This window comes from Nycticebus coucang, chromosome 4 (genome assembly GCF_027406575.1).
Source record: "Nycticebus coucang isolate mNycCou1 chromosome 4, mNycCou1.pri, whole genome shotgun sequence".
Classification (NCBI taxonomy): Eukaryota; Metazoa; Chordata; class Mammalia; order Primates; family Lorisidae; genus Nycticebus; species Nycticebus coucang.
In genome coordinates this window covers 74,465,039-74,472,181 of record NC_069783.1, presented here as the reverse complement: position 1 = coordinate 74,472,181, position 7,143 = coordinate 74,465,039, and the positions used below count along the sequence as shown (strand labels likewise).

Sequence of the window (7,143 nt, the reverse complement as noted above, 5' to 3'; positions counted from 1 at the left end):
AGTCTCCCAAGTAGCTAGGACTACAGGCACCCACCAGTGTCTGGCTAATTTTCCTATTTTTATTGATAGTAGAGATAAGGACCTCACTCTTGCTCAGGGTGGTCTCAAACTCCTGAGCTTAAGCAATCCTCCCACCTCAGCCTCCCAGAATGCTAGGATTATAGGTGTGAGCCACTGCTTCTGCCTGGTAGTGTGCTTCTGTAGGAGTGAAACCCTGTTCCAGAAGCTAAGCACATGGTAGACAAAAAACAATAGCCCCTCAGGTCTTCTTGACTTGCCTCTACTGGTGTGAAACCATCACATCACCATCCAGGGCAAGAATGATTAGGGCCCCTGTATCTTATTTTTTTAAACTTTTTGATCTTTTCTTGCTAATACGTTTGAGTTCTCTGTGGATTCTGGTTATTAAACCTTTGTCAGAGACATATCTTGCAAATATCTTCTCCCATTCTGAGGGCTTGTCTGCTTGCTTTACTTACTGTGTTCTTGGCTGTGCAAAAGCTTTTTAGTTTCATCAGGTCCCAGTAGTGTATTTTTGATGCTGCTTCAATTGCCCCGGGGGTCCTTCTCATAAAATATTCACCTAGGCCGATTCCTTCAAGAGTTTTCCCTGCACTTTCTTCAAGTATTTTTATAGTTTCATGTCTTAAGTTTGAATCTTTAATCCAGTGAGAGTCTATCTTAGTTAAAGATGAAAGGTGTGGGTCCAGTTTCAGTCTTCTATATATCCCCAGCCAGTTCACCCAGCATCATTTGTTAAATAGGGAATCTTTTCCCCACTGAATGTTTTTAATTGGCTTGTCAAAGATCAAGTAATGGTAAGTAGCTGGGTTCATGTCTTGGTTCTCTATTCTGTTCCATACATCTACCTCTCTGTTTTTGTGCCAGTACCATGCTGTTTTGATCACTATCGATTTATAGTATAGTCTAAGGTCTGGTAGCATAATTCCTCCTGATTTTTTTTTTATTTCTGAGTAATGTCTTGGCTATTAGAGGGTTTTTCTGACTCCATATAAAATGATGTATTATTTTTTCGAGATCTTTAAAGTATGACAATAGAGCTTTAATAGGGATTGCATTAAAATTGTATATTGCTTTGGGTGGTATAGACATTTTGACAATGTTGATTTTTCCCAGCCATGAACATGGTATGTTTTTCCATTTGTTAACATCTTCAACTATTTCTTTCCTTAGCATTTCATAGTTCTAAGGGACTTGAAGAGAAACTTCCCTGAAGAAGATAGGCACATGGCCTACAGACACATGAAAAAATGCTCATCATCCTTAATCATCAGAGAAATGCAAATCAAAACTACTTTGCGATATCATATAACTCCAGTAAGATTAGCCCACATCACAAAATTCCAAAACCAGAGATGTTGGCCTGGATGTAGAGAAAAGGGAACACTTCTATATTGCTGGTGGGAATGCTAATTGATATGTTACTTTTGGAAAGATGTTTGGAGAATACTTAGAGATCTAAAAATAGACCTGCCATTCGATCCTATAATTCCTTTACTAGGTATATATCCAGAAGACCAAAAATCACATTATAACAAAGATATTTGTATCAGAATGTTTATCACAGCCCAATTCATAATTGCTAAGTCATGAAAAAAGCCCAAGTGCCCGACTCATGAATGGTTTAATAAATTGTTTTATATGTACACCATGGAATATTATGCAGCCTTAAAGAAAGATGGAGACTATACCCCTTTCATGTTTACATGGGTGGAACTGGAAAATATTCTTCTTAGTAAAGTATCTCAAGAATGGAAGAAAAAGTACCCAATGTACTCAGCCCTAATATGAAACTAATTTATAGATTTCATACGAAAGCTATAACCCAATCTCAGCACAAGAATATGGGGGAAATGGACAAGGGAGGGGAGGGGAGAATGGGTGGAAGGAGGGTAATTAGTGGGTCCACACCTATGGTGCATCTTAGTAGAAGGGTACATGTGAAACTTACTAAATATAGAATATAAATGTCTGAATACAATAACTAAGAAAATGCCATGGAGGCTATGATAACCAGTTCAATGAAAATATTTCAAACTGTATATAAAACCAGCACATTGTACCTCATGATTGCATTATTGTACACAGCTATGATTTAATACAAAAAAAAAAAACTTTTTGGGCTTTTAATTAAGTATACATAATATTTCCTAAAAATAAAGAAACTAGAAAAATATTGTGTTATTGACACAGGAAGAATAAAGAAGGAATACAAATAACAAAAACAAACAAATAAACAAAACAGGGGAGTCCAAAATAGTCACATATCCAAAAGAGAATTTATGACATGAGAAAGCTGGCATTAAAAATCAATGAATAAATGACGGGCTTCTCAGTAAATTATGTTCAAACAGTTGGATATCCAGTGAAAAAGATCATAACTGATCCATGCCTCTCAATTTTGGAAAATCATTATCATATATTTCTAATTACTTAATGTGTATAATGAACTTCTGGAAGAATACAAAAAAAGAAAAAGAATTAAAGAACTTTCCTTTCATAGAATAGAAAAGGCCTAGAAAAAGAAGGAACAAGGTTGGGGCTGGAGCTCTCACTGTGTACATTTTATATTGTTTGACTGCAAATCTTGTAAATATAATTACTTACTCTACAAAGTGAGTTTTAAAAAAATGAAAAATTTTGGATAGAATAAAGAAATATATGAGAAAAAATACAAGGCATTATAAGAAAATATAAATTGTAATGTCTTCTTAATTGAACAACCCCAAAACCACAAAGAAAGATTTTGATATATCTGGCCTCATTGCAATTGAAAGAAAGCATCTAGATGAAGAACAGATACTGTAAATAAATTTAAAACACCAGTGATCAATTTGGAAAAATTACCCTCAACTTGTAGAAGAGACAGATGATTATTTTTCAGAAATTACACTAGTGAGTGTGAAAAATATTGAAAGACTGACAATATCAAGTGGAAGAAACAGATACTAAACATTTTTTGTTTATTTCTTTTTGTCACACGCATTACTTTTGTACAGTTTGAGCCAAGGCCATATTGTGTCTATCCTGTCAGGGGGCTTTGAAGACCCCAGCCCTTGTTTGGGCTTTGTCTGGGTGCCACTTGCAAGTGGTCCCCAGAATCTGAAAGCACTGTGACCTGGTGGGCACAAAAAGAGGAAACTAAGCAGTCGTAGCTCAACCAGCGCAAAAGAAGGCACAGACAGCAGGGGCAAATTATCAGAAAGGTTTAATTCTTTTCTTTTAAGCATAGAGAACACACTTAAGTTCATAAGCAAATGGAACACATTTAAGTTTATAAGCAGATAGAACAGGTTGAGAGGAAGGTGTAGGTTTCTTCCTTGAATATGAGAAGGGACCCTTGAAAATGATTTCCTTTGTATTTATTCTTCAATTCCTAGCTTTGCTCTACCTACTTCTAATGTTTACGTATTTCTTAGCTCATGTTTATGTATGTATTTCACCTAGGCTCTTGATCGAGCTGATGCCACATTATTCTTAACTAATTTCTCTTTTGGAAAGTCTCTAAGATATGAATAGAGCATTGATTAATCATGGGATGCTGACCAGCTATTTTCTGGTTTTTTTTTTTTGCAGTTTTGGTCGGGGCTGGGCTCGAACCTGCAACCCCTGGTACATGGGTCCTGCGCCCCACTTCTTGAGCCACAGGCACCGCCTGACCAGCTACTTTAAAAAGTTTCTAATGATCATGCCCTTTGAAGGGGTCTTATGGATTGAGCAGTGCTGAATTTCAAAACTTTCTGACCACCATCTTGGCTAGTCCTGCTTTTGTAGTAGCCTAGAATAGTCTGTCTTCCCATCCTGCTCATGCCTAGGCTAAGGAATCATTTCCTCTGTTTCAGCAATTGTCCACTTTTCTTTTCCTTCTTACCTTGTTCCTTACCTGTCCCTAACATTCCCCCAGATTATATTAAACATTTTAAACCAGCTTCTCTACATCTCATCCATACTAAAAATAAACTCGTCTGAGAGCTCTAGAATGTTATAGTAAGATGACAGCCATCTCAGAAATGTTCTTTCAATTGTTCAATAAAGTCTTGGTAACAACCCAGTATTCATTATAATGGAAATGACTAATCAGATTATGGTGATTCCATAATATAGAAAACTATGAAAGAATTAATAATTAATTAGATGTATTTCATTTTTACTATAATTAAGATAATATAAATTATGATAAAATCAGTCTGGGCACAGTAGCTTATGCCTGTAATCTCAGCACTATGGAAGGATGAGGTGGGAGGATCACTTAAGGCCAGGAGTTTGAGACCAGCCTGGGCAACATAGTGAAACCCTGTCTCTACAAAAAGTTTTAAAAAACTACAAATATCATATATTCTTGATTACATCTATGAGTATAAACAACTGAGGACAAAATCATCCATTTCTGGGAATGATTAAGCACCTAGGTAAGACATGCATTAGGGCTTAACCTATAAATCTTTGTATTAAAAGGCATTTAGAATGTTATTTTTACAATGGGAAAGCAATCCTTTTACAGGTATGGCCAAGGCCCATCCAACAGAGTTCTATAGCTTCTCCTTCTACAGATGAAAGGTCTGGATAACAGCATTAATTAATTTTTATTTAAATGGAGTTTTTTCACCTTAGATCAGTATTTTCCAACCTTTTTTTTTGTAGAGACAGAGTCTCACTCTATGGCCCTCGGTAGAGTGCTGTGGTATCACAGCTCGCAGCAACCTCCAGCTCCTGGGCTTAAGCAATTCTCTTGCCTCAGCCTCCCAAGTAGCTGGGACTACAGGTGCCCGCCACAACGCCCAGCTATTTTTTGGTTGCAGTTCAGCCGGGGCTGGGTTTGAACCCACCACCCTCGGTACATGGGGCCGGCGCCCTACCGACTGAGCCACAGGCGCCGCCCTTTCCAACCTTTTTTTGTAAATTTTACAGCACACTTAAACCTATAATTAAACTTCTTCAGCACACTTAAACGATGTTAATCAAAAAAAGAGTAATATATATATATATATACTTATTGTGTTTTGAACTTTTTCAAAAATAATTTAATTAATGATCTTTAAAATTTTTTATGGCACATCTAAGCTCCTTTCATGGCACAGTGATTGAAAAATCACTGCTGAAAGGTTTAAATGGTGCCCAGAGAGGAAGCTGCAGTGGAATGGAGAAATTTAGGCCAACTTTATTGAAAGAGGAGATGATGGGCCTTGCAGGTGCAAAGATGGTGTCTGCCCCCAGGGGCAGTTAGAGACCACTTTTATATGAGGCCCTAGGTAGGTGGGAAAATTCCACAGCTTACCTGTAATGTTGTAGCCTTTTGGCACAAACTTCTCAGAGGGTGGACCAGTCAGATAGATCCTTTGTGTCTTTATCTTAGGAGGAGTGGAGGAGGTGGAAGAGGGCAAAGTGTTTGTGTGTGGCTTGTGTTAGGCCCCCCCAAAAACTGCCTTAGATACTTTATAATTACAAAATTCTATTCCCATTATCACTCTTATTTGTTCTTCATTTCCATACACTTCTGTAGGGAAATATTAATTATATTCATTGATAAATAATCACTTGTGATTAGCTGTTGGATTATACTATAACTGGCTCCCCATTGAACAAGTTTCAATGGCCCCTATATCAACATCTTCTGTGACTAACTTAAGCTTTTGAGGTGTTTCCCAGAAAAAAATGGATTTTCTGCAAGATAAAGGAGCTGAGATTTTGAAGATCCCTGGCAATTTCAGACTCAACATCCCCTACAATCTTCTCCCAAGGCACCTGAGCTCTCTTTTAAAAGCCCATGATTCCATTAGTAGAGAGAGGAATTTGAGGAAGCTGCTTCTGATCTCCGAACAAGATGTGTGTTGTGTTAAAAAATTCCCTTCTTCCTTGGAAATCCTCATTGTCTTAGTAATTGGATCCTTGTGTAGCAAGCAACCGGACCTACACTGAAATCCCCTTGTGGTTTCAACAACAATACTATGCTAAATAGAAATTTGGAAACAAAAGATTTAATCATAATACAACTTAACAGAATCTGTAATCCTGTCTAAAATACTTTTCCAGAAGGGTTTATTGCAATAATTTTTGCCAAAGTAGTCGGCGAGACCATAAAAAGTTTACTCTTAGTGAAATGTGCATTTTCTAAAACACCAGGCTGTGGAGCCCTCAAGGCAACTAAGACTATACTTCCAGGGATTGTTTTTACAGTAAATTACTGCAGAAGTGTTTCTCACCATGCAGGGTACTAGTAACCATGCTGACGAACTCTGTGTAGTGTTCCCTCCTAAGCGTAGGCCGGGGTTTAGTGTTGTCTGGTGGCAACTGACACTTCATGACTGTTCTTTTTCTTTGGGGAAAGTGAAAGAGAAAGAATATGATTTCCTTCTTTAAAGAAGCTATTTATCAAAACAAAGTCAATGTCTGAAGTTTTGTACTTTTAAAATTGTAGCAAACCTCAAGTTTGTCATGGAGCTTTTGTTTTATTTACTTCCTCTTTTTGAAATAGTTTTAAAGACATCTTTGGTGTTTAAAAAAGGATATTTCAAATTATCTATCATCATTGAGCCATGTCTCTCTCCACCTTCCCATCTCATCTTTGTCTAATTATACATGATTGATTATCTTAAGTGTGGTATGTTTTGGTGCACAGGGGTGAGTTTTTATGGGCTGTAATTCTCTGAGTATCCTTTACCTACTGATGTGAAATGCTGTCTTTAATATTCACTTACTTTCATAACTGTTTTGGTCTTACCTGAACTTTTCTGTTTTAATAATTTTTAGCTTGTCCTATGCTCATAACATGACAGTTTCTTTCTTTTCTATTTTATTATTTTTCTTATTGAGGTAAAATATATGTAATGTAAAATTTTCCACTTTAATCATTTTTAAGTGCATAGTTCAATGACAATTCAATTGTCACTGTGCAAATGCTCTATCAACCCAGTGACAGTCCAATTGCACAAGTATTACTACTATCCATCTCAAGAACATTTTTATCATCTATAACACAAACTTTATAACCACTAAATAATAACTTTCCATTACCCTCTCTCCTCAGTCCCTGGTAATCTCTATTCTACATTTTTTGCCCAGTCTAGGTATGTCATATAAGTGGAATCATACACTATTCAAGATTTATCAATGTTACAGAATATG

The 7,143-nt window shown here is 36.6% G+C and overlaps 1 pseudogene; it reads left to right on the top strand.

The window, feature by feature from the left end:
• Positions 1 to 6,164: 6,164 nt before the first annotated feature.
• LOC128585022 (uncharacterized) lies at positions 6,165 to 6,366 on the top strand (annotated as a pseudogene).
• The last annotated feature ends 777 nt before the right edge of the window (positions 6,367 to 7,143 follow it).